The sequence below is a fragment of the Aegilops tauschii genome, chromosome 4 (assembly GCF_002575655.3).
Source record: "Aegilops tauschii subsp. strangulata cultivar AL8/78 chromosome 4, Aet v6.0, whole genome shotgun sequence".
In the NCBI taxonomy this organism is placed as follows: Eukaryota; Viridiplantae; Streptophyta; class Magnoliopsida; order Poales; family Poaceae; genus Aegilops; species Aegilops tauschii.
The window spans coordinates 224,029,950-224,057,818 of NC_053038.3; the positions used below are offsets into that span (position 1 = coordinate 224,029,950).

General features: G+C 43.1%; 1 long non-coding RNA gene across 2 annotated transcripts; it reads right to left on the minus strand.

The window, feature by feature from the left end:
* Positions 1 to 4,199: 4,199 nt before the first annotated feature.
* LOC109757318 (uncharacterized) lies at positions 4,200 to 6,779 on the minus strand. 2 transcript variants are annotated; one of them, XR_002231497.4, is made up of 4 exons: positions 6,413 to 6,779; positions 5,961 to 6,078; positions 5,485 to 5,596; positions 4,200 to 4,657 (listed from the first exon to the last, which is right to left on the minus strand). It is a non-coding gene; the product is annotated as an uncharacterized lncRNA (long non-coding RNA). The 2 variants fall into 2 exon arrangements; XR_002231486.4 differs by having other exon boundaries at positions 5,185 to 5,596.
* Between the last annotated feature and the right edge of the window lie 21,090 nt (positions 6,780 to 27,869).

The window sequence follows — 27,869 nt, forward strand, 5'->3', positions numbered from 1 at the left end:
GAACATATGGAAAAACAAGAATATATGATACATTATAATTAGTGAGGAACATACGGAAACGGTCCATCTAGGTATCCAAACATTCCTCTATAACGAACTTGCCCTTGTCCATCACCACGGCCAAGTCCACCACCAAGGCCAAGACCATCACCACGGCCATTACCACCACGACGAGCTCTACCACCACCACGGCCTAGACCACCATCACGAGCTCTACCACCACCACGGCCTCTTGTAAGTCCTAGTTGCCGACCTTTTTGTTGCCTAGATTCTCTTTGGCTAACACTTGGTTGGCTTGGCACTTGTTGGCTACCACTTGTTGGCTACCACTAGGTTGGCTACCACTTGGTTGGCTTGGCACTTGTTGGCTACCACTAGGTTGACTACCACTTGGTTGGCTCCCTTGTGTAGCTCCTTGTTGGCTTGTGCTTGCATCATTTTACTTGGACCTTTTCCTTGGTTTCGTATATTTTCTTTTGTTGTGGCCATGACCTTTGCACTCCCCACAACGGGAGCTCTCACGAGGCTCTTGGAATTGGTCGTTGCCCGCTTCGCGGCGGCCACCATGGCCCCATCCGTCCATGTCGCCTCTAAGACGCTTTGTCTTACGTCTACCCCTTTTAACAACCTTCAACTCCGGATCCAGCCATAGTTGAATTTCATGATACTCCGGCCATTGTGATTGGTCAAAGTATGGGTAAAAGCGGGGAGCCCATGTTTTCTTGACCGTCATGATTGAGAACTCCGACTCCCTCACGGTGCGTGGGTGATTGATGTCCACATTCCTAACGCGACCGGCGGTATACAAGTGTGAGCATGAGAGATGAAGCAACAATGGCCTCCCGCAAGTGCAATCACATTGTGTTAACGACACCTTGAAAGCCCGACCTCCATGTTGCCGGCCATCGTTTGTGGTTCCTCCTGGCTCTTTCACTTTGTACTTCCACTCTTCGTTGTCATATAATATAGCTTCTTCTGAGTCCGCTTTCCGTGATTGAAATACCAACCATTCATCAACTTTGGGTGGGAACTTGTACTTGTACTTTCGTGGGTTCTCATCCGCTATCTGTGCATCGGTTTTCATCGAGTACTTTACAAAGTACGCATTCATCTTGTCAAATGTGTATTGAACTATTGCCGTCACGGGTAATCCACGTGCACCTTTGAGCACCCTATTGAAGCATTCGGCTATATTGCTTGTCATTTGACCGTATCTCCGGCCATCTTCATCAAAAGCACGTGCCCACTTGTTCCGATATTGAATGTGCCTATTGAGAAAGTCTTGACCCCGAGAACAAGTTTTTTGTGTGCGAGCAATTTGTTGTACAAAGTGGCGACGCGCTTATCGAAGAAAGCGAGACAACAATCTTGAAGATCATCGGCCAACTCCTTAAGGCCACATGCCCTATAGAAGTTCGAACAAAAGTGCCTCATGCACCATCGATGGTGCAACGGAGCATGCCCGGGAATGTCAATCTCCACCGCGTTAAGAATTCCTGGATGCCGATCCGATATGACACAAATTTTCCTTTGAGCGGGTAACACCTTCGTCCTCAAAAGATGCAGAAACCACTCCCAGTTGTCATTGTTTTCCACCTCAACCAAAGCAAATGCCAATGGCAACACCCGGTTATTGGCATCACTTGCTATCGCAACCAACAAGGTGCCCTTGTATTGTCCGGTTAAGAACGTGCCATCAATGTTTGAAAGCCCTCACACATTGCTCGAACGCCCAAAAAGCACGACCAAATACTCTGACTTTCCTTCCTTCATGGACCGTTATTTGGTGCCCATGAGACTCGACCACATGAACCATGCCCGGGTTTGTCGCGGCCATGGCTAACAACAACCTAGGGATTCGGTTGTATGCTTCCTCCCATGTACCATACAACATCTTAAATGCGGCTTGCTTCGCCTTCCATGCCTTGCCGTATTTCACTTTGTAATGAAAGATGGCTTTCACAAGATCAATGACATGTTAGACGCTCATTGTTGGAAGTGTGGATATTGAGTTGGAGAGCCTGTAAGCGATGAATTCGGACGTGAGTTGTTTGTGGTCTTGGGACACAATCTTGCCATCCACCCTTTTGCCTTGGCACAAGTGAGTTGGCACACAACTCACTACATGCCAAAATTGGACCTCCTTTCCATGGTCTTGCACGCACAATCCACGGACATATTTCATCTTCACATGCACATGCAACCGTGTAGCGCACATTGACGTCCGAGTTCACCACCTTGTGTGGACGATAATGCGTAACCGAGTAGTTGTCGAGCCACATCTTCAATTTCAACAAGGTGTCAAACTTAGAACCTTTAGCAATCCGGTTCTTGTCGCCTAACAAATCACGGTGAGAGCTTGGCCTAACCCCAAGAGGTACACATTGGCCACCATCTACCACGGCTTCATCCGCGAGACTAACATCCTTGAACAATGTAGTCCGATGATCCCGACCAAATACCTTCTCGAAAGCTTCGGCCTCCTTCACCGTGAACCCCTCCGCATCAACTTGTTCATCGGGACCATCGTCATCCGAGTCCGATGCATATGCACGGGAAAAAGGGATGGAATGGTCCATTGTCTCTTGCAAATGATATTTGTCGAGATCACCCACATTGTTGTCATGGAGATTAACTTCATTGTCATCGTCCGCATACTCATCATTGTCCTCTTGCAAAGATTCATCTTGGTTGTTTGTAAACGGGCTCAATGTTGGCCTCACTTCTTGGGTCAAAAGAGGTTCAACAATTTCATCTCGCTTCAAGGGTGGGGGCCTACTAGCAACCAAAGGGGAGGGGTTCCGGTTCAAGTCCAAATGCAAACTTGAATCAACCTTCTTCGTTGCAAATAACTCAAGAGCCTTGTCTAGTGATTCGGCCACCGTCTCCTTGTATGCAACCCAACGTTGCTCCGAGTTGACACGCATTGTCTTCCAACGGATGTGCATTTCAAAACCAACATTATGCCTTTCCTCCAACTCAATGATATCACTAGGGTCCATCCAATTCAAATCTTTCCTAACTTGTTGCAAGAGCTCCGCATAGATAGGACTACTATCAAACACCATGTCAAGCTCATCCGGGTTCGGTTCTATATTGCCTTTCAAAAAGGCGTCTTTGTCCCCATGATGAACAAACACACATGTTCTTCCCATCCCTATAAGCATTCAAAGAACACAAGATAACATTGCTACCATGAGACTAATCCAAGGATAAACACGGAATACAAACCCTAATATATATATCAAACAACAATCCTAACCCTAACCTTAACCTAACCCTAACCATAACCATAACCATAACCCTAGCCCTAAACCTAACTCTAACACCAACATAAGAACACCCATAAGAAGAACCCTAGCATACTAACAAAGCCTAATCATAGAAATTGGCAAACAAACATCTCACATCTCCATGCAAATCTCTAGATCCAAACAAAACTAGGGTTTCCCCAAACTAGCAACAAATGAGCAATGGGAGAACTTTGTTGGATCAAAACAAGGGGATCAAAGAATATTACCTTGAGGGAGGGTTTGACTTCGAAATCCACGGACAAATTCTTCAAATTTGCAAGATTTGGGAGAGGATTTGAGAGGGGGAGAGGGGCCAAAGCTTGGGGAGAGAGTGGGAGAGTGTGTGGTGTGGGGGGTGGGGGAGGGGGGCCAGCAAAGTGGCTGGATAAGTCACAGTGCAGCGCCTAGCCGCTAGGCGCTGCACATTACATATGTGGCGCCCAGCGTCCAGGCGCTGCACTGCTGGGTGCGGGCCCAGGGGCTGCCACGGTGGACAGGTGTGCAACGCCGCCGCGCTAGGCGCTGCATAGTACGGTGTGGCGCCGGCGTGGCGGACGCTACACAAAAAGGTCAGAGGAGTGAAATAGTTTCGCACCCAGTTCATTCTGTGAAATGATTTCGTCCCGAGGTCAAAATTGTCAAATTTGCCACTTCCCCAAGCCATAGCACTAAACTTTAAGAAGCAATGTGTCATCCTCAGTCAGCTACACGTACATACATGCACCATCAGCACGAGCACAATACTTCCATCTCCGTTCGATGCTCAATTGGTAGCTCGCAGACAAATTGGCACCTACTAAGTTATAAAATAGCAAGTCTTGTTTCTTTAATAATCACAACATTCAGATTATGGGTGTGAGATGTTAGATGATAATACTATTTCCTTTTAAATTTTAAGGAAATATATGAATTAGCAACAATGCTAAATAAAACATCAACGCTGGTAATGAGTCTTTGATACATGAACATGAAATATCCCAAGCCATGCTAAACAAAACATCAGCACTGGTAATGAAAGTGAAATCCTCTAGTGGAAATGAAAATTATAACGCAGGAAGTAAGATCAGATTTCAACTTTATCAATCTAAATAGTGAAGTTTACTTTAATGACCTCAACAATCAAGATCCCCTCTTCCAGTATCCTTGAAACAAAAACATAAAACTACTTTTAACTTTGTACTGCATGAAAATGGGATCACAAAGGCAGAGGAGGAAATAATATAAGACTCATTAACTCATTCTGGCAGGAACATTTGGGTTAACACCAGCATCTAGTAAGCAGTTCATCATACCAGGTAGGACACTGTTCATTGCTGCCATCAAGTAATGCCCATATAGTCAATTTTATTCACATCAGCACCAGCCTGTATAAATAAATTATAATTTATTTGAGCAAGTGCTTGAGATGTCATCTATAGAAAATGTATGGACCAATAAATAAAGTTGCATCTATAGACTACAGACTGAAGGAAGCTCCATAAATAAAAATTGTGAAGTGATGCCTCATAAAAATAGCAAGAAGGATTCGAATAGTATACTCACATATATAACAAAAACCATGTTTTTCATTCATTTCTTCAATCTATTGAAATAAAATTGCTAACTGTAGATCCTCCTTTATGACGGGCTTGTTTCTAACTATAATTTATTTATTTTAAGGAAAGATATCTATGTAAAGCTTGGAATGGACATCAACATTTGAGAATTGCCGGAATGGCTGCTCTGTGATGTCTGATTCTAAGAGCCGAACAAGTTCCGTAGTGTTTTCCGGGTTAGTGGATAACTACAAAAAATTGACCTAGCATCCATACACACGTCTGGTGGCACCCATTTCCAATAAGGAGGTTAGGTGTTACTAATAAAAACATGCGTTCTTCTAATTAGATTTTACATTTGCTTCTTGGAGAAGATATATATTCCCTGGACATCTTTGTGTATGCTCACAAGACATAACAGAAAAAGGAACCAGAACATGAAGTAATTCTTAGAGAAAATCTGCTTAATTGCTACTCTAGCGTCGGTAATCATCTGCCTTGACCAATCATTTACTTTAGAGAAAATCTGCACAAATCCATTTAACTTGGAATGATGGAAAACCAAATCAACAAATAGAGAACTTTAAAACAAAATTAAGTGCCGCTATCCACCGGGGGTGGAAACTTAAGAATTCCCAAAATGCGCTAGTAATAACCTGTCCAATGGCCATTTGAGATTGAAGACTAAAAGATTCCCCAAATCAAAATGCCAGAACCAGTCTCCAAGATTTACCCGAAACAATTGACTCCAACCAGTATGGACACCACCTGCACAAAATAAGGATTGGTAAGATATTAGAACATTGTAATCATTGCGTGGAAGAGGGGTTGTACAGGAAAGAAACAAATGTAGATAGAGAGTAACCAAGCCAAGAACCATGCTGCTAGAGGTTCTGTTGCTGGAGTAGTAAGGGTGATCGGAGAGTGCCAGGTGAGGTAAGCTTATATGCACAGATGCTTGTACTAAAGAAAACAAAAAGTCACACCTACTGCATTATGCGTCACAGGCAAGTGGCACATATCATCCACCATGAGTCAACCAGAAACTGAAGATTGAGTACTTCCGTCAAACTACAACAGATCGGTTTTGCCCGTCGAACAGACAAACAGTCGAGCGCCAGTTCGTACCAACCTGATCGGCGTGAGGTCCGTGAGGCCCGAAGCAGGGACGTGTCGCCCTGCTAACCTCTCTGCAAGTAACCTGGTCTCGTCACGACTCCACATTTTAACAGTGAATTATAAAATCCCCCCTGAAAGAAATGGTTATGCAGTCAGTCCAGGACGTCTGTATATGGACGTCACATAAACTCAATATAACATGCAGTATTCTCAGGTGGATCAACGATATTCAGGTACTCAAGTTTGACAACTTTCGATTCAAATTTCTTGAAGTCTCTAATATACTGACCACCTTCTGTTGACCAATTTATTCTACTCTAGAAGTCAGATGCAGAATAAATTGGAAGTTGCACTTGAAGGAACCTATCTTACAGCCATTCCAGACCCTCGAAGTGATGCACGCCCTGAGCCCCTCCCAACCGAGAGGGCCCCCCAATTAGAAACTGGTCAGATGTTTGTACGTACCTCCGGCTGGTTGCTCGACGTGGTGGATCTCGCGACGGCGCGCGTGAGAACTCCAGACATGGCTTGAAAAATCGAACACATGCTTCAGGGATTTAGTGCGCCACCGATTTGGGGATGTAGCTCATCGCCGCCTCAAGAAAAAGATGCTCCCTGCTGCACCTTTAGGGAATACAGGAGAAAGAGGACAACCGCGAGTAGGCGTACGTAGACGGAGACGCCGCTCCGACGGGGCGATTGAGGAGCTGCGAGATGAAGACCATGGCGGCGGCGGCGCACCTAGGGTAGGCGAGGGTAGGTCTCGTGCGCGAGAGTCAGAGAGACGAAAGGAGCGTCGTGGGGTGTGGCTGCACGGAAGGAGACTTGCAAAAGCCCATTAGGCCGAATTTCACACCAGGGGTCCAAAATAGTCACCGGAGCAGCGGCCCAACAAGGAAACACTCGGTTTTAGCGAACACAACGATTCCAGGCGGGATTAAGACTAAATCTAACGGCCAAAAACATCCTAAACTGATGATCCAAAGGCTGAAAGTGCTAATAGCCCGAGAGGGCTAGAAAGATGCTCAGTTTTAATATATTTAAATGACCTAAAATAATGAAAGTGGCAGGGACGATTGGCAGATCTCGCACCTCATTCATGTTGGAAGTGGCTACTTCCATTTTTGTGCTAGAGTTGATTCAGTTGATGCCTCGATGTTGTCCATTGAGGCGGGTACAAGACCGTAAGATGCTATGAGAAGCAGTAGCACCGGCCAAGCGACCTTGAGGAGCAGCAGTTGTTGCCAGACGCTGAGAGAGTATCATCCATATAGTAGGAGGCCTTTCTCTGATTGCCCATGGCATTTCTTTAAATAATCCTCTGAGTTGTGTTATCTTTAGATCTAAAATCAGAAATCAAGTGAAGAGTAAGAAACTGATTTGTTGAGGGGGGAGAAATCAGTTGATAGTTTCCACATTTTCATCTCACGAACAGTTCATCTATGCACTACTCAAGACAATACGTCCTTGATAACTTCCAGAATTTTTTGTTCACCGATTCAGTATTCCACCAGTAGTCCACCTTACTAGCACACATAATTGGTTACAATAACTACTATCGCTATTATGTAATTATGTTGGCAATCTCTTGCGCTGAAGGATTTCTTCCAAAAAATGATCTTATCTATGTGCATTCAAGAAAAGCAAATTTAAGTCGAAGTGCTTGTTTTCCAGGTTTCTTTTGTCAATTGTCAGGTTTTCAGCCTATGTATCATGCCTGCTACTACTTCATTCTTATGTTTCTACTGAGGAACCTTGAGGGATACAGAAGTACAACTTAACTCCATGTCTTCACCTCTTATTGTTTTTTAGCAGGAATGCATTAGGAAGGTCCAAAGGAGAAGAGATCGAAGATGGCTCATGATGATCCAGTGCATTGCTAGAGTCCAAAGTCCCCCACTATCTTTTCATCAACCATTTAGGAAAGATCATTAATAGAAGAAGAAAGAGCAGAATACAAGGGTTCAGAGGTACCGTGACCGAAAACCAAAAACAAATTAAAAGGAATTAAACCAACTTAAACACTATTGTATAAGAAGGTCCAGAAATCAGTTAAGTGGCTTAATACAATAACTAGCGTCAACCTCGATTTGGCTGATGACATGGAGAACAGGAGAGACTCTTCTCAAAATTATCGTTTTCTGGTAAATCGCATGTAACTTGCTCAGTGTTTCTATAGATCCTCTAATTGAAAGAAGCTACTGCTATGAGCTATGTAGTAGAAATTTTTATTCAGATTGCAGGTTACTTACTATGCGAGCCTACTTTGCATGTAGAAATGTAGATTTGTACTCCATTAGTTTGCTCTTCATTGACATTGAATGCGACATGCAAATAGGACTGAAGCCTGCACCTATCGGGGGGATGAACTGATGACACATCTCTAGGAGTTTCTGTAATTTAAAAAGTCCTGATTCATATTTGGATTACACATGTAGACTATTCTAAGAATTATAGATAATTCAGGAGAAGCTACATCTGGCCATCTTGTTTCATCATATTACCATATAACTTCGAATTTCAATGGCATGTAGAGCATTTTGATAATTTGAATAATGATCTTTGTTGCTAAGAGGCTTATATTTGGGTTGTCATCGACATCACTCATCAGTGGGCCACATTGCATGTGAGACGGGTCTACTCATCTGCATTTTGTCTTGACATAGGTGATTTTCAACCTTGCTCGGTCGAGATATAATTGTACTTCCATTATGTTTGCCTTCAATATTATACTGACAACTTAGTTGTGTTGTACAGGATGATAGTTGATGCCATTAGAGGCACTAAACCATTTGGATTCCCAACTATCTTGCTTGGCAATGTCGCTCTGCACCTAGGGTGCCTCATCGCCTATTTATGCTTTAATTTCTTAGCTATGCTATGCTCTCTGAAGAAAAATGAGCAAAGTACTTGCCTTGGTGTACATCATTTTTTTGTTGCTTCATGTCATTACCAGTTGCATGCTCTCAGTTTATATATGATGGGCCAGTTTGCACACTCTACTATCAAAATTTTCTCAAATACATGTACCCTACAAATTGTATATGGTTCATTTGGGGTTCGTTGAGTATGAAAAACTCGACCAGTAGGGGGAGAAGCCCCTACTGATTTTTATTAAAGAAGAAGATGTGAGACCCGGTGTATGAACTGAGGTTCGAACCCGCGCCGGCTGTGTGGCACCACTACACCCTAACCACCGAGCTGAGAGCACGCCGTTTAGTATGATCAAGTGAGCTTGATCGTCACTAGCTGGAAGAGGATAGCGTATGCACCTGAATATACGCGCCTGTCAAACGGCCACGAAGAACAACGTTCAACAAATTTGCTTCTACCATAATTCTGTTTTCAGTTTATACATGTATCTGTAGACCCTGTTTGCACACTATACTATCCAAATTTTCTCAAATACTTGTACCCTACATATTTTCTCAAATATCATTGTTTTTAATCATGGATGAGCATGGAAACATGTGAATTTGATGATCTTACAACCACGGATTTATGTTTCATGATATTATCCTATGAAGAACAAATATGGCTGCTTTGTTTTGTTTAGCTAAAAAGTTAATTTTGTTTCTTTACTTAATTTTTTAACAACTCAGATACTTCATGCAATTATGTATACATGAAAAAAAATCCCTATTATTCTATCAAATAAATGGATGGGCGCGGTGGAAAGATGTCAAATAACTGAATGTGCATACATATATATCACGGCTAGATATGCAATCCAACAAGGTATATATTTCCCTATATATATATGACAAATGTTTCCTACAAGCAGTGGTAGTTACCACCACTTGCGTTTTGTATGTTGTATGTAGTATCTGTCGAAACCGAGAGTATGTATGTATAGTATGTAGTATATAACAATGATTAGGTAGTATATATACTAATTTTTAGGTAGTATGTATCATTTTTGGGGTATGCTCTTTTTTACGTACAAATATGTATGTATTTCACAAATATAACAAAAACTATGGACTCATATACAATTTTTTCATGCAACTTGCTTTGAAATAGCTTAGATATAGTATATGAACATATTTAAAATAATAAAATAGTATATATAGTACCATATGGTAGTATATGAGACATGTGGGGTAACTACCACCGGGTGATAGGATGGATTTTCCCTCTATATATATATAATACACGCACACACGTCTGTTCTAATAATGCATCTTTTGCAGGGGCTACATGTAAGTTAAACCTCATGAATATATTTGTGAGAAATAAAAATACATGTCTCTAATGAGTGCTGAGGTCTATTTGAAGATATATAAGAAAGCAAAAGTGACTGCTAATAACAATTTAAAGTTCACAAAAAATTGTAAAGTACTCATATGAAAAATACACGAGTAGAGATTTGAATGTGATAGAACATTATAAAGAGCTCCATGTAATATTGTTGTCCTCCATTGTGACCTTTCATATAAAATTCTGATGTGTCATGGGCAATTTAAGTTGCAGGATATATGCGGATTAGGTTAATTAGCAGTCACTTTAATAGTATAGATATTTTTAATCCAAGAGAATGTCTGTAGGCTTCAATTTAAATCTGGTTTAGTTGGCCTTCGGATTGCCCTTTAATAGTAGAGATATGTTTATGTCAACAACGTGTGTGATCACAATGGAGGAGCTCGCAAGTACATCAACCAAAGTGCTTCATGAAGTCACATGCTCATGACGCGACATCTCACTCTTGAGTTGTCCTTAAACTTTTAATGGACGTGGTATACCAAGGAGAAGAGCTTAATGGACGTGGTGTACCAAGGAGAATTCATGTCAATAGGAGCTATTTTTCTCTTGTGGTAGGTTTTAGACATTAGACACCAGTTGATGTTGCTTTGTTAAACTAAGATGTGCTATTACCACTTTTTGCTTCCTTTCTAATCATTGTGCCTCGGCTAATTGTTTTATTTTCTCTAGATTTAGTAGCTCTTAGTCTGAAGATGATTGTTGTCATGCTTGGGATTTAACAACTTGTGCCTGGTAGGATATCATACTCTGAAATGTCGGCAGTTATTGCCATGCTTCTCAAACACTTCCATCAGTTGCAGATTATTATCAACAGTGAGGATGATTAACGACAGGAGCACTTAGGTGTACAACTTGCTGCACACTTTTATGGTAAATGTGTATAACAACACTATTGTTATCAAGATAATAATCAATTCTATGTTGATTGTTGAGGTCATGCATTTTTGCTGAACATTGGCTGTTGTATTGCTATTTGTAGCTTTCGTATAGTTGAACGGTGCTTCATGATTTGACCAGGTTGGTGCTCATATCATTGGTACGCAGCCTCTTGCAGCATTCGCTCCCGGTAACTGATCAACACCATGACTCCATAAAGACCAAGGGAGATGCAACAAAACAATGAAGATATGTATACACTGAGCATGTAGCGGCAGTACAGCCAGTCATCGTTGTTCTTCTTGACGCGCGGTCAGGTTGCTCTTAGTGTCGATGATGCCATCTTGAATGTATATATCTTCTGTAGATGTGCTAATTTTCCATGCATTGAGTTTTAATTACAGTAAGATTTTGCTTTGTCAGCTGATTAGAGCAACTTAAATTAATAAGTCAGCAACCTTTGAATCTTTAGGGCACTAATGAGTAGTTATGTTCAGTATGCATGTATACGATTTGCTATTTTTTTTCTTTTCCTCTTTGTGGCTGGTTTTCCATTGATCTACAATTAGATAATGAAACTTATGCGAATATAGATGGTAAAATATCATCACTCATCGTACATTGATGTCGTTGATAGCTTATCCTTCTGAACATTCATGGGACCGCTAGGATCAATGATGTATGCTTTAACATTACACTGTGAGTTCCTACAGGGAACCAAGATTGTTAGCATCCACATATTGTTTTGATCCCGCTGACAAGATTCCCTTTATAGTTTGACCAGATGGAGTTTTTTAGTTATGCCGAAACATCTCATTATCTCCATCTGTAACTGAAAATTGTGAAAATTTGCTCGAGGGCAGAATAGAGCAGAGAAGAGGTTCCAAGAGAAATTCTGTACTCCCTTCATCTCAAAATAAGTGTCTCAACTTTATACTAGCTTTAGTGTAAAGTTATACTAAGGTTGAGACACGTATTTTGGGACGGAGGGAGTACTATTTAAGGTAAACCCTATGTCAGCCGGCGGATTAACAAGCTTGTGTCCGCCGCCTTGGTTGCACGCCACGTGTCCAACGTGATGTGGTGAACCAGGCCCCATGATCTCTTCTCTCTGCAACAACGCATCGGTTCCAACAAAAGCAACGAGACCTACAAAAATAATTTAATTGCAACAAGGCCTCCGTTGCAAAAAAAATCTGCAACATGACCCGTGTTGCAGAAAATGATTGCAACACGACCTTTGTTGTAGTGTTAAAGGGTGTCGCTCGCCCCTCAATCCGTCAGATTGCACGCCTCGTGAGGCGGCGGTTCTTTTAAAAAGATCCGGAAGCTTAGCAGCACCCATTATTTAAGGTTCTTGTAATGTGTTATCCTATTTCATGAAGAGGATCATATATTATGTCTATTATTCCTTATTTTTTTGACAATCTATGCCTATTATTCTGAATCTTTTTGCCACTATATCAAATTCCATTTGACTTGATAAAGACTTGCTTAAACATTTTGTGGCTGTAGGTATTTAGGAGTACAAAATTGGTATCATAATGACTAGCACAATAAAATGGGAGAAGTTATTCAAGTCTTTGTTTCAGTTTGATTTTCTCAGCTATGTATCACAATTGTTTTCGTGTTTCTTACAGTCACAAATTAAAGTGTTACATTTGTTGACGTCGAAGAATAAAGAGACGGACATTGTCATTACACTACGTGCATTTTTGTAAACAAGATTAATGTGCTCCCATTTTATATGGGAAGTTTTCCATTTTCTTTGTAAATCAGACATACACTACACCATCGTCTCTTGCAGTATGTTTGGAACTATTTCGTAGATTTGCCATGCTAAGGTGAGACGGTAGACTTTTGAATGGGCAATGATTTTAGAGAAAGAGATGGATGTTCTTGTAGGAACATGATACAGATAATGATTGCCAAGAACAAAGTGGAAGAGAAGTCAGCTACATAAATAGAAATCATATTACATATTGGTTTACACACATTTTTAATTGAAACAATTATATGATAGGTGTGTTTGTATTTTTTTCTGATTAGTAATTAGTCCTGTATATAATTAGACATGTAGTTAATTAGGTATGTATTAATTAATTAACTAGGCAGACAGTTAATCACGCTGAATCAATTTGAAAGCGCTCGCAGGCAAGGACGGCCAACAGACTCTTGCTGACTTTGGCGACTGCCAGTAGGCCCTCAGTGACATGGCCGGCCCACTAGTAGAAAAAGGTCCATTTGTCCCGGTTCGGGAACCGAGACTAAAGGGTCGGTACTAAAGCCCAATACCTTTAGTCCCGGTTCTTATATGAACCGGGACAGATGGGGCTCCACGTGGCCGCTGCGGCTTGCCCAGGCAGGGGGGCCTTTTGTCCCGGTTGGTAGCACCAACCGGGACCAAAAGGCATCCACGCGTCAGCAATTCAGGGGCTGGATTTTCTGTTTTTTTAAAGGGGGGGGGGTTGGGGGTTTTGTAGGGTTAATTTAGGGGTTTCGTATATTGTGTTAGCTAGCTAATAGAGAGAAGTGTCCTCTCTTATCTCCGTGCTTGGTCGACACTACGTACTATACGTATAGAGAGGACTCGACACGCTAGCTAGTCAGCAAATGAAGGAAACCATTAAGTGCAGAAGATCGTCATGAACATATAGAGAGAGAAGTGATCGACCTCTCCTTCTCTGAGAGATTGATCGAACAACAAGTTTTCGTATATCTATCCGACGCTACTGGCTACATATATACAATATTAAGATCTCTTACAATCCCCTAACTTCTGAACTCAAGTTCCACATGGTATTCTCCGGCTTTATTGATGACGTGGTCAAGAAAGAATCCCGCCAATTCCTCTTGAATTGCTCATATGCGATCTTGTGGTAGGAGTTCATTCTGCATCTGCCACGTCTAATTTGAAGAAGGGGGTCAATACATATATATGAATGAAACTCAACACAAATGATGGTGTAATAAAATGAAATTGTGAATATTATTGCTTACGCACTTCAAATTGTCTTTTAGAGTAGCCCCGCTTACTTTTGCAAGTCGCGTTGTAGATGAACTCGCAAACGTAGTATCCACAGTAATTATTCCCGAGTTCCTGCCACAAGCACTTTACGAGAAATAGAGGTCAATCAAACTGATAATGAAGCATTATAAATGGTATCGATGAAAGTAGCTAGAATCAACGGGAGATGCGCGGAACTAGCTAGCTAGTAGTACTTACTTTCGGGTGTGTAAATCGCAGCTCCCCCGGTAGTCGCGGAGCTTGTGCGGTGAATACTTTCCAAACCCTGCGGGACAAAGAAAATAATTACTTGATATCAGGAAATGAACAAAGTTGCGGATACGGTGCGATAATGATCGATTGAACTTACTTCTCGAGCATTTTAGTCATGTCCGCATAGTCCTCGGGATTTTTTCGTCTCGAGTCTAAGACAATTACTAGTCCCTGCTCAAGCTTAATCTCCAGGAGAATAAAGTGGAAGCTGCGCATGCATGCATAACTCATCAATTACATTACTATAAGCTCGAGTAATACTGGAAACCGAATATGCACAAGACAGTAACACTCACTTGAAGTTGTAAGGAAAAGTATTTTATTTTTGTTTTGATTTTGAAGCAACGATTTTAGCAAGTTGGCCTCGGCTTCTTTGGCATCATGTTTAACCGTCCATTCATCTATGAGAGTTGTGTTAATGAACCCAATATCATAGATTTCTGCCTTTCTGCATTCGACGATCTTCAATCTTCATAATATAGTGAGGATAATTATATATACATGCAATGAAAGAGCTGAGCTATATATAGAGACTTAATTACAGAAGTAGTACTTACAGACAGTAGCAAGTGACGATTATTTTATCGAGGGCCTGTTGATTGAAAAACTGGAAGAACTCCTCAAATGGAACAGACAACAGATCAAGTCCAACGAGGTCGTGCTCCTCTTTAACTCTCAACGTCAAAATGTCCTGCCCAGACTCGCTGCAGGTTTTCATGTACCAGTCATGGAATCTTCGCATCATCGTTGTTAGAGGAGGATGACCAGGTTTGACGAGAGGCTTCCCGTGCCGGTATTTGAAATCGTCCACCTCCATTGTATCAAAATGTGCATCGTCGGGCAGGTAATCTCCAGGATTGGTACCCGGCAGCATCCTCGGATGATTAGTGACGATATCGCTAGACACCTTGATCGGGGGGCACGATTGGTTAGCTTGTTCGCCGAGCTGGGGAATTGTTTTCCCACTTCTTCGTTCTGCTAACCTTTGATCACTGCAAGTACTTCCCGACCGCTCCGCTTCGATATATGACCTTTCAATAATGCGCTCATAGTTGGTTTTCGGCGGAGACGGTGGTGGTCGCTTCAGGGCATCCAAAGTGCGTTGAACTTTCACCTTATATATCTTCTCCTCCGGAGGTGGATGTTTCTTAGCTCTTTGCGTTTCAAAGAAGTCCCTCACTTGGGCTTCACAGATCTTCATTTTTCCTCCTTGGTCATCTCGTATGGAAACCTCTCTAGAGTCTTGAGAGATGGACCGAATCTATATTGCCTCCTGCCTCTGGCTGTACTGCTAGACGCCGGAGCAGCCGGAGTGGCTGTGGCTGTCTTCTTTCGTTGCTCACGAGGCAGAGAAGAAGGAGGCGGAGTGCTACGATGTGCCGGAGCAGCCGAAGCAGCCAGAGCGGTGGCGACTGTATTCTGCTTTTGCAGACGAGGCGGAGGAGGAGGCGGGCTGCTCGGACGCGCTGACGCAGGCGGAGAAGGAGGTGGAGTGCCGCCACGCGCCGGAGAAGGAGGCGGAGTGCCCTGATCACTCGCCGGAGGAGGAGGCGGAGTGCACTGACTCGCCGAAGGAGGAGGCGGAGGCGTCCGGTTCGTAAGGTTGATGAGCTCCTTCTGGCATAGACATGGAGTCTTCAGAGCAAGACCCAGCCGAGTCTTCCCTTCACCGGTAGGGTGGTCAAGCTCGAACTCCTCAAATCCCTCAGCTATTTCATCCACCATCACAGCAACATATCCTTCTGGAATCGGACGACAGTGAAAAGTTGCGCCGGGTTCAGGAGGTGCAACAGAGCCGACAGCCGCCTTGACTTTGAAGTTCTGCCATTGCGTCATAAGGTGGCAATGTTGAGCCTCCGTGATAGCATCCACGGGGTAGCTAGCAGGAGCCGTGAAGTCAGGCTGCTGAAGGAGCTCGGTGGAAGCCATGCTGCTTCTCCGCTGAGATGGCGGGGTAGCTTCTGGGGTAGCTCCGACATGTCGCTGGCTGTCCTTTTCCTCTAGCGCTTGTACCCTTGCATGCAGCTTCTGCAGTTTGGTCTGCTCCACTTTCCTCCTCCTCTCCCGGGTTTTGTAACCGCCTGCCTCGGGAAACCCAGCCTTCCACGAAACAGAGCCTGGCATGCCTCGTGTCCGTCCAGGGTGCTTAGGATTCCCGAGGGCCAGTGTGAGCTCGTCGTTCTCTTTGTCGGGAACGAACGTCCCTTGCTGCGCTGCGGCGATATAATTCTGAAGGTTCTTGACGGGTATTTCCATTTGCTGGTTCGTCCAACGGCACTTCCATGTTTCAGGGTCCAAGGTTCCCCCAACCCCGAAGAACCAAGTCCTTGAACGGTCTGGCCAGTTCAATGTCTCTGGTTCGACCCCTTTGTCAAGCAGGTCATTCTCAGCCTTGTCCCACAACGGCCGGGCTTTGAGGTAGCCACCTGACCCCGTGCGATGGTGAAGCTCCTTCTTTGCAGCATTTTTCTTGTTTGTCACTGACATCTTCTTACTCTTCTCCGATGTCTTATGGGCGACAAATGCGTCCCAGTGATCTCTTATCTTCTCAAATCGACGGGTGAATTCTGGAGTCTTGTCTTTGTCGACAAACGTTGTTTTCAACTCATTCTTCCACCTCCTGAATAGATCTGCCATCTTCTTAAGAGCATGAGCCTTGACCAATGGCTCTATAGCTGGCTTCTCCAGATCCTCCTCCGGCGGTAAGGTGAAATTTGCCTTCAGCGCGGTCCAAAGATCATCTTTCTGCCTATCGTTGACATAAGACACCTCAGGGTCTTCGTTCTTAGGCTTATACCATTGGTGGATGCTGATCGGGATCATGTCCCTAACAAGAACCCCGCACTGCGTAGAAAATGATTCCTTGGTCCGGATTGGTTCAATCGGTTGGCCATCACGCGCGATTGCTGTGATCGTGAACCTTTCATCCTAGCGCAATTTTTTCTTCGGGCCTAGTCTCGTTACCGAAGTTTTGCTCGATCCGGAGGGCTAGAAAAGAAGAAAGAAGAGACTTAATATGTGTACATACCAAAACAACTAATGCATCAATTAGCTAGTCAGCATAGGCTTAATTAATATATATATACCTGGCCTGACTCCGTTCGGTGACCGGAGCTGTCATCACGGTCTCCTTCTTCCACCGGCATTCGGTCACCAGAGCCATCATAATCATGTCCTTCCTCCTCCATTGTTCGATCACCGTAGCCTGCTTCACCCTCTCCTTCCAGACCATCGGTGTCATTGAGATACAACAAGACATCACCTCCGGCGAGGATTATGTCCCCCAACACCTATTCTGCTTCCAAGTCTCGGCGCTCCATAGTTTCTGCAAATATTACAACATGGCAATTAATATACAAACATGATAGATGGATATATTAGTGGCAAACGTAGACCTAGCTAGCTAATCACAACAAGGAATCATATTAGTGGCCTCGACGCTTCTACGGGTTGGGGTGGCCTCGGCAACGCTTCTAGGGTTTGGGGTGGCCTCGACGACAACGCTCTTTTAACTTGGTAAATTTGGGTGGCGTCGGCAGCGCTTCTAGGGTTTGGGCCGGACCCCTCCCCCATGATTGTCCGACGTCCGGACCGACAAGGGATTTAACAAAATGGCGCCATTCTGGATGTGCAGAAATGGTCCTTATTTTTCCTGATCTCCTCTACCCTTCTATATGTCACGTTGTCTAGTGTCAAAGAATTCAAGAAAACCATGACTTCATCATTAGCCGGAAATGACAGGCGCATAATGGTACGAAGCTCTTCAAAGTTGTTTTGGAATGGAGTTCCCGATAGAATAATTCGCTTTTTGGTACAAAGTTCAGCAAGAGCCTTCCAATATCCCTATTTGGAAGGCCTTTGCTAAAATTCGTACCAAAAGGCAAATTATTCTATCAGGAACTCCGTTCCAAAACAACTTTGAAGAGCTTCGTAGCATCATACGCCTGTTACTTCCAGTTAATGATGAAGCCATGGATTTCAATACTTTGACAGACAACGTGACATATAGAAGAATATATATATATACATATATATATATATATATATATGAGATCAGAAAAAAAAATTGGATCAACTTGTGCACATCCATAATGGGGGCATTCTTGATAAATCTGGACCCTCGACCGCTCGGCGATCCACGACCCTCTACCCTAGTTCCCGACCCTCGACCCCCTCATGTCACGTTTGTCTAGTGTCAAAGGATTCAACAAAACCATGTCTTCATCATTAGGCGAAAGTAACAGGCGCGTGATGGTACGAAGTTCTGCAAAGTTGTTCTAGAACGGAGTCCCAGATAGGATAATTCGCTTTTTGGTACAAAGTTCAGCAAGAGCCTTCCGAATATCGCTATTTGGAAGGCCTTTGTTGAAATTCGTACCAAAAGGCGAATCATCCTATCCGAGACTTCGTTCCAGAATAACTTTGCAGAACTTCGTATCATCATGCCCCGATTACTTCCGGCTAATGATGAAGCCATGGATTTCTTCAATACTTTGACACTAGGCAACCTCTCGACCCCTCGGCGATCCTCGACCGTCGACCCCTCGACGGCCCTCGACCCTCGATCCCTCGGCGACCCTCGAACCCTCGACACTAGTTCCCGACCCTTGACCCCCTCATGTCACGTTTGTCTAGTGTCAAAGGATTCAACAAAACCATGTCTTCATCATTAGCCGAAAGTAACATGCGCATGATGGTACGAAGTTCTGCAAAGTTGTTCTGGAACGGAGTCCCAGATAGGATAATTCGCTTTTTGGTACAAAGTTCAGCAAGAGCCTTCCAAATATCGCTATTTGGGAGGCCTTTGCTGAAATTCGTACCAAAAGGTGAATCATCCTATCCGGGATTCCATTCCAGAGCAACTTTGCAGAACTTCGTACCATCATGCCCCCGGTTACTTCCGGCTAATGATGAAGCCATGGATTTCTTCAATACTTTGACACTAGGCAACCTCTCGACCCCTCGACGACCCTCGACCTTTGGACCCTCGGTGACCCCCCTCATGTCATGTCTGACGTACCCCCTCATGTCATGTACGACGTCCCCCCTCATCTCATGTCCGACGCCCCCCTCATCACATGTCCGACGTCCCCCCTCATGTCATGTCCGACCCTCGACCGCTCGGCGATCCTCGACACCCTCGTCCCCCCTTTGATCTATTTTTTCTTCTTCTCCTCTATTCCTTCTTCTTCTCCTTTTCTTCTTCTTCTATAATCTATTTTTCCTTCTTCTCCTCTATTCCTTCTTCTTCTCCTTTCTTCTTCTTCTTCTTCTTCTTCTTCCTCTTCTTATTTATTTCTCCTCTTCCTCCTCTCCTCTTCTTCTCCTTCTTCTTCTCCTTCTTCTTCTCCTTCTTCCTCATCTTATTTTCCTTTTTCCTCTCCACTAACCTAAAATGTACTAACCTAAAATCGATATCTACTAACAACTTAAAAAAAATACGTATATTAAAAAATGCATATATGAAAAAAACATCATCATATCATCAACATCATCATATCATCATCAACATATATATGAAAAAAAATGCATATATATGAACGGAGGAGGGTCGGCCGGACCGTAGCGTGGGGCGGCGCGGACCGGGGCGGTGACGGCGTCAGGGCAGGGGCGGCGCGCGGCGACGGCGTCGGGGCAGGGGCGGCGCTCGACGACGGCGTTGCGGCAGGGGCGCGCACGGCGACGAGGGCGTCGGAGGCAGGGGCGCGGCATCGTCGGGGCAGAGGGGCAGCCTGGTGGCGTCGTCGGGGTGAAGAAGAACTGAAACAAAATTTTCACAAGTGCTGGCTTATATAGACAGAGCATTGGTCCCGGTTCGTGGCACCAACCGGGACCAATGCCCCCCTTTAGTCCCAGTTGGTGCCATCAACCGGGACCAAAGGTCTCTTTTCAGCAGCCCAAAGGGCGGGAAACAGAGATCTTTGGTCCCGGTTGGTGGCACCAACCGGGACTAAAGGGTGGCATTGGTATTGGTCCTGGTTGGTGCCACCAACCGGGACGAAAGGGGGGTGCTGCTGCCGCGGCCAAAACTTTAGTCCCACCTTGCTAGTTGAGAGGGGCTCGGAGTGGTTTATAAGCCCCACTCCCGCTGCCCTCTCGAGCTCCTCTCAAATGCAGGCTTACAGGCCTAAACACAATGTATCTGCCTGTGGGCCTACTGGGCCTTCTGCGGGCCTGAATCCTGGCCCATGGGTGGGTTTCTAGTGGTATTCAGGCCATGGTAGCCCAGTAGGTGGCATTTTTTTTATTTTTTCCAGTTTTTTTGTGTTGTTTTTTGCATTATTTAATTTCTTTTGTTTTTTGCTTTATTTTTTAAATTCCTTTTGCTTTTAGGTCAGAAAAAATATAAACTTTCTGTTAGTGCCATTAGTTTTCAAATTTGAATAGTTTAAATTTGAATTATTTGAAATTTGTGTGAATCACTTGTTTGTGATTAACTTTACTATAAAAATAGATTTTGGAGTGATTCTTTTTCCTGCCATTTAATATTACTGTGTTTTATCATTATATTCAAAAACAGTTTTTGTTATTTTAGTTTCTAAAAAAAGAATCTTTATGATAATTCTTTTTGCTATTAAAGTTTCTAACAAAAAAAGTTCTTTATGAAAAGCTTTTAATGTTTTGAAAAAAATACTTTGATAATCTTAGTTGCATACATTTTAGTTTATTATTTTTGCTATTAGAGTTTCATAAAAGTTTTCTAGTTCATTCTTTTTTATATTAGTTCATTCTTTGAGCTAAATGATCCTAAAATTAAAAAGCACTTTAGATGAACTCTGAAGAGGTTGAAAATTGGCATGGTATCATCCTTTCAACCACATAGCATGTGCTAAAAAGTTGAGAGGGTTACGGGGAAAACTGGATGCACTTCATGTACAAAATGGACAATCTCTTTCGAAGTATCAGGGTTTCGCACGAAAACTCATCTGTTACAAAGGGATTTCATTGTTTTGAACTTATTTTAACTCCAGACTTTTTGTGTGTTCAAAATGCACCATTCAAAGCCAGATCATCAATTTTCAACCCTTTCTGACTCCATTTGTTATTTTTTATGCATTTACTGATTTTTTTGAGCTATATGACCCTGAAATTCAAAAGCACTTCAAATGAATTCTGAAAAGGTTGAAAGTTGGCATGGTATCATCATTTCACCCACATAGCATGTGCTAAAAAGTTGAGAGGGTTACGGAAAAAACTGGATGCACTTCGTGTACAAAATGGACAATCTCTTTCGAAGTATCAGGGTTTCGGACGAAAACTCTTTTTTACAAAGGGATTTCATTATTTTGAACTTATTTGAACTCCAGAATTTTTGTGTGTTCAAAATGCACCATTCAAAGCCACATCATCAATTTTCAACCCTTTCTGACTTCATTTGTTATTTTTCATGCATTTATTGATTTTTTGAGCTATATGACCCTGAAATTCAAAAGCACTTCAAATGAACTCTGAAAATGTTGAAAGCTGGCATGGTATCATCATTTCACCCACATAGCATGTGCTAAAAAGTTGAGAGGGTTACGAGCAAAACTGGATGCACTTCGTGTACAAAATGGACAATCTCTTTCGAAGTATCAGGGTTTCGCACAAAAACTCATTTGTTACAAAGGGATTTCATTATTTTGAACTTATTTGAACTCCAGACTTTTTGTGTGTTCAAAATGCACCATTCAAAGCCACATCATCAATTTTCAACCCTTTCTGACTTCATTTGTTAATTTTCAGGCATTTACTGATTTTTTTGAGCTATATGACCCTGAAATTCAAAAGCACTTCAAATGAACTTTGAAAAGGTTGAAAGTTGGCATGGTATCATCATTTCACCCACATAGCATGTGCTAAAAAGTTGAGAGGGTTACGGGAAACTGGATGCACTTCGTGTACAAAACGGACAATCTCTTTTGAAGTATCAGGGTTTCATACGGAAACTCGTCTGTCACAAAAGGCATTTCATTTCTTCATATGTAACTGCAGTGATATTCTAGATCAAAGGCATCATCATAATAGTTGTGGAGAGAAAGTATTCACTTTTTCTTCGCTTGTGTCCTTTGCTTATTGCGCCGTAACCATGGATAATCTTCATCGTTTAACAGGGTGCTTGGGTCAGCCTTGACTTTGAAGGGAGGAATTTCATGAAACTTTTCATAATCTTCGGACATGTCTATCTTGCCCTCCACTCCCACGATGTCTCTTTTTCCTGAAAGAACTATGTGGCGCTTTGGCTCATCGTATGATGTGTTCGCTTCCTTATCTTTTCTTTTTCTCGGTTTGATAGACATGTCCTTCACATAGAAAACCTGTGCCACATCATTGGCTAGGACGAATGGTTCGTCTATGTACCCAAGATTGTTCAGATCCACTGTTGTCATTCCATACTGTGGGTCTACCTGTACCCCGCCTCCTGACAGATTGACCCATTTGCACTTAAACAAAGGGACCTTAAAATCATGTCCGTAGTCAAGTTCCCATATGTCCACTATGTAACCATAATATGTTTCCTTTCCCCTCTTGGTTGCTGCATCAAAGCGGACATCGCTGTTTTGGTTGGTGCTCTTTTGATCTTGGGTGATCGTGTAAAATGTATTCCCATTTGTCTCGTATCCTTTGTAAGTCAATACAGTCGAAGATGGTCCCCTGGACAACAAGTACAGCTCATCAGAAACAGTGTTGTCACCTCTGAGACATGTTTCCAACCAACTGCCGAAAGTCCTGATGTGTTCACATGTAATCCAGTCATCACACTGCTCCGGGTGTTTAGAGCGCAGACTGCTCTTGTGTTCATCGACATACGGGGTCACCAAGGTAGAGTTCTGTAGAACTGTGTAGTGTGCTTGAGACCAAGAATGCCAGTCCCTGCATATTATTGAGTCCCCTCCTAGCATGCCTTTTCCAGTCAGTCTCCCCTCATACCGCGATTTAGGGAGACCAATCTTCTTAAGGCCAGGAATGAAGTCAACACAAAACCCAATGACATCCTCTGTTTGATGGCCCATGGAGATGCTTCCTTCTAGCCTAGCGCGGTTACAGACATATTTCTTTAGGACTCTCATGAACCTCTCAAAGGGGAACATATTGTGTAGAAATACGGGCCCCAGAACGACAATCTCGTCGACTAGATGAACTAGGGCGTGCGTCATGATATTGAAGAAGGATGGTGGGAACACGAGCTCGAAACTGACAAGACATTGCGCCACATCACTCCTTAGCCTTGGTATGATTTCTGGATCGATCACCTTCTGAGAGATTGCATTGAGGAATGCACATAGCTTCACAATGGCTAATCGAACGTTTTCCGGTAGAAGCCCCCTCAATGCAACCAGAAGCAGTTGCGTCATAATCATGTGGCAGTCATGAGACTTTAGGTTCTCGAACTTTTTCTCTGGCATATTTATTATTCCCTTTATATTCGACGAGAAGCCAGACGGGACCTTCATACTGAGTAGGCATTCAAAGAAGATTTCCTTCTCTTCTTTGGTAAGAGCGTAGCTGGCAGGACCTTCATACTGCTTTGGAGGCATGCCATCTTTTTCGTGCAAACATTGCAGGTCCTCCCGTGCCTCCGGTGTATCTTTTGTCTTCCCATAAACGCCCAAGAAGCCTAGCAGGTTCATGCAAAGGTTCTTCGTCACGTGCATCACGCCGATTAAAGAGCGGACCTCTAGGTCTTTCCAGTAGGGTAGGTCCCAAAATATAGATTTCTTCTTCCACATGGGTGAGTGTCCCTGAGCATCATTCGAACAGATAGTCCGCTGGGACCCTTTCCAAAGATTACGTGTAAATCATTGACCATAGCAAGTACGTGATCACCGGTACGCATGGCGGGCTTCTTCTGGTGATCTGCCTCACCTTTGAAATGCTTGCCTTTCTTTCGACATTGATGGTTGGTCAGAAGAAATCGACGATGGCCCAGGTACACATTCTTACTGCATTTGTCCAGGTATATACTTTCGGTGTCAGCTAAACAGTGCGTGCATGCGTGGTATCCCTTGTTTGTCTGTCCTGAAAGGTTACTGAGAGCAGGCCAATCGTTGATGGTTACAAACAGCAATGCATGCAGGTTAAATTCCTCCTGTTTGTGCTCATCCCACACACGTACACCGTTTCCATTCCACAGCTGTAAAAGTTCTTCAACTAATGGCCTTAGGTACACATCAATGTTGTTGCCGGGTTTCTTAGGGCCTTGGATGAGAACTGGCATCATAATGAACTTCTGCTTCATGCACATCCAAGGAGGAAGGTTATACATACATAGAGTCATGGGCCAGGTGCTGTGATTGTTGCTCTGCTCCTCGAAAGGATTAATGCCATCCGCACTTAAGCCAAACCATACATTCCTTGGGTCACCTACAAACTCAGCCCGGTACTTTCTCTCAATTTTTCTCCACTGCGACCGTCAGCGGGTGCTCTCAACTTCCCGTCTTTCTTACGGTCCTCTCTGTGCCATCGCATCAACTTGGCATGCTCTTAGTTTCTGAACAGACGTTTCAACCGTGGTATTATAGGAGCATACCACATCACCTTGGCAGGAACCCTCTTCCTGGGGGGGGGGGGGGGGGCTCGCCGTCAACATCACCAGGGTCATCTCGTCTGATCTTATACCGCAATGCACCGCATACCGAGCATGCGTTCAAATCCTCGTACGCACCGCATTCAAATTCTCGTATGCGCCTCTTGAGAATGTGTTGGTTTTCCCTTGAAGAGGAAAGGGTGATGCAGCACAGTAGCGTAAGTATTTCCCTCAGTTTTTGAGAACCAAGGTATCAATCCAGTAGGAGACTACATGCAAGTCGCCTTGTACCTACACAAACAAATAAGAACCTTGCAACCAACGTGATAAAGGGGTTGTCAATCCCTTCACGGCCACTTGCAAAAGTGAGATCTGATAGAGATAATAAGATAAATATTTTTGGTATTTTTATGATATAGATTGAAAGTAAAGATTGCAAAGTAAAATAGATTGGAAACTTATATGATGGAAAATACAACCGGGGGCCATAGGTTTCACTAGTGGCTTCTCTCAAGATAGCATCTACGGTGGGTGAACAAATTACTATCGAGCAATTGATAGAAAAGCGCATAGTTATGAGAATATCTAGGCATGATCATGTATATTGGCATCACGTCCATGACAAGTAGACCGAAACGATTCTGCATCTACTACTATTACTCCACACATCGACTGCTATCCAGCATGCATCTAGAGTATTAAGTTCATAAGAACAGAGTAACGCATTAGGAAAGATGACATGATGTAGAGGGATAAACTCAAGCAATATGATATAAACCCCATCTTTTTATCCTCGATGGCAACAATACAATACGTGCCTTGCTGCCCCTGCTGTCACTGGGAAAGGACACCGCAAGATTGAACCCAAAGCCAAGCACTTCTCCCATTGCAAGAAAGATCAATCTAGTAGGCCAAACCAAACTGATAATTCGAAGAGACTTGCAAAGATAATTAAATCATGCATAAAAGAATTCAGAGGAGATTCAAATATTGTTCATAGATAATCTTGACCATAAACCCATAATTCATCGGATCTCGACAAACACACCGCAAAAAGAATTACATCGAATAGATCTCCAAGAAGATCGAGGAGAACTTTGTATTGAGATCCAAAGAGAGAGAAGAAGCCATGTAGCTAATAACTGTGGACCCGAAGGTCTGAGGTAAACTACTCACACATCATCGGAGAGGCTATGGTGTTGATGTAGAAGCCCTCCGTGATCGATTCCCCCTCCGGCGGAGCGCCGAAAAAGGCCCCAAGATGGGATCTCACGGGTACAGAAGGTTGCGGCGGTGGAAATAGGCTTTCGTGGTGCTCTCGGATGTTTTCGGGGTATATGAGTATATATAGGCGAAAGAAGTCGGCCAAGGGAGCCACGAGGGTGGGGGGCGCGCCTACCCCCCTGGGCAGACCTCCCTGCCTCGTGGCTTCCTCGTTGCTTTCTTGACGTCCACTCCAAGTCTCCTGGATTGCGTTTGTTCAAAAAATCACTCTCCCGAAGGTTTCATTCCGTTTGGATTCCGTTTGATATTCCTTTTCTGCGAAACACCGAAATAGGCAAAAAAATAGCAATTTGCACTGGGCCTTTGGTTAGTAGGTTAGTCCCAAAAATAATATAAATGTGTATAATAAAGCCCATTAAACATCCAAAACAGATAATATAATAGCATGGAACAATAAAAAATTATAGATACGTTGGAGACGTATCAAACATCCCCAAGCTTAATTCCTGCTCGTCCTCGAGTAGGTAAATGATAAATACAGAATTTTTGATGTGGAATGCTACCTAGCATATTTTTCAATGTAATTTTCTTTATTGTAGCATGAATGTTCAGATTCGAAAGATTCAAGATAAAAGTTTAATGTTGACATAAAAATAATAATACTTCAAGCATACTAACTAAGCAGTCATGTCTTCTCAAGATAACATGGCCAAAGAAATTTCATCCCTACAAAATCGTATAGTTTGGTCATGCTCCATTTTCGTCACACAAGAATGCTCTCATCATGCACAACCCCGATGACAAGCCAAGCAATTGTTTCATACTTTAGTAATCTCAAACTTTTTCAACCTTCACGTAATACATGAGTGTGAGCCATGGATATAGCACTATGGGTGGAATAGAATATAATGATGGGGGTTATGTGGAGAAGACAAAAAAGGAGAAAGTCTCACATTGACGCGGCTAATCAACGGGCTAGGGAGATGCCCATCAATTGATGTCAATGCAAGGAGTAGGGATTGCCATGCAACGGATGCACTAGAGCTATAAATGTATGAAAGCTCAACAAAAGAAACTAAGTGGGTGTGCATCCAACTTGCTTGCTCACAAAGACCTAGGGCATTTGAGGAAGCCCATTGTTGGAATATACAAGCCAAGTTATATAATGAAAAATTCCCACTAGTATATGAAAGTGACAAAATAAGAGACTCTTTATCATAAAAATCATGGTGGTACTTTGAAGCACAAGTGTGGAAAAGGATAGTAACATTGTCCCCCTTTTTCTTCTTCTTTTTTTGGGCCTTTCCTTTTTTATTTGGCCTTTCTTCTCTCTTTTTTATTGGGACAATGCTCTAATAATGATGATCATCACACTTCTATTTATTTACAACTCAATGATTACAACTTGATACTTAGAACAAAATATGACTCTACATGGATGCCTCCGACGGTGTACCGGGATGGGTAATGAATCAAGAGTGACATGTATGATGAATTATGCATGGTGGCTTTGCCACAAATACGATGTCAACTACATGATCATGCAAGGCAATATGACAATGATGAAGCGTGTCATAATAAATGAAACGGTGGAAAGTTGCATGGCAATATATCTCGGAATGGCTATGGAAATGCCATAATAGGTAGGTATGGTGGCTGTTTTGAGGAAGATATAAGGAGGTTTATGTGTGATAGAGCGTATCATATCACGGGGTTTGGATGCACCGGCGAAGTTTGCACCAACTCTCAAGGTGAGAAAGGGCAATGCACGG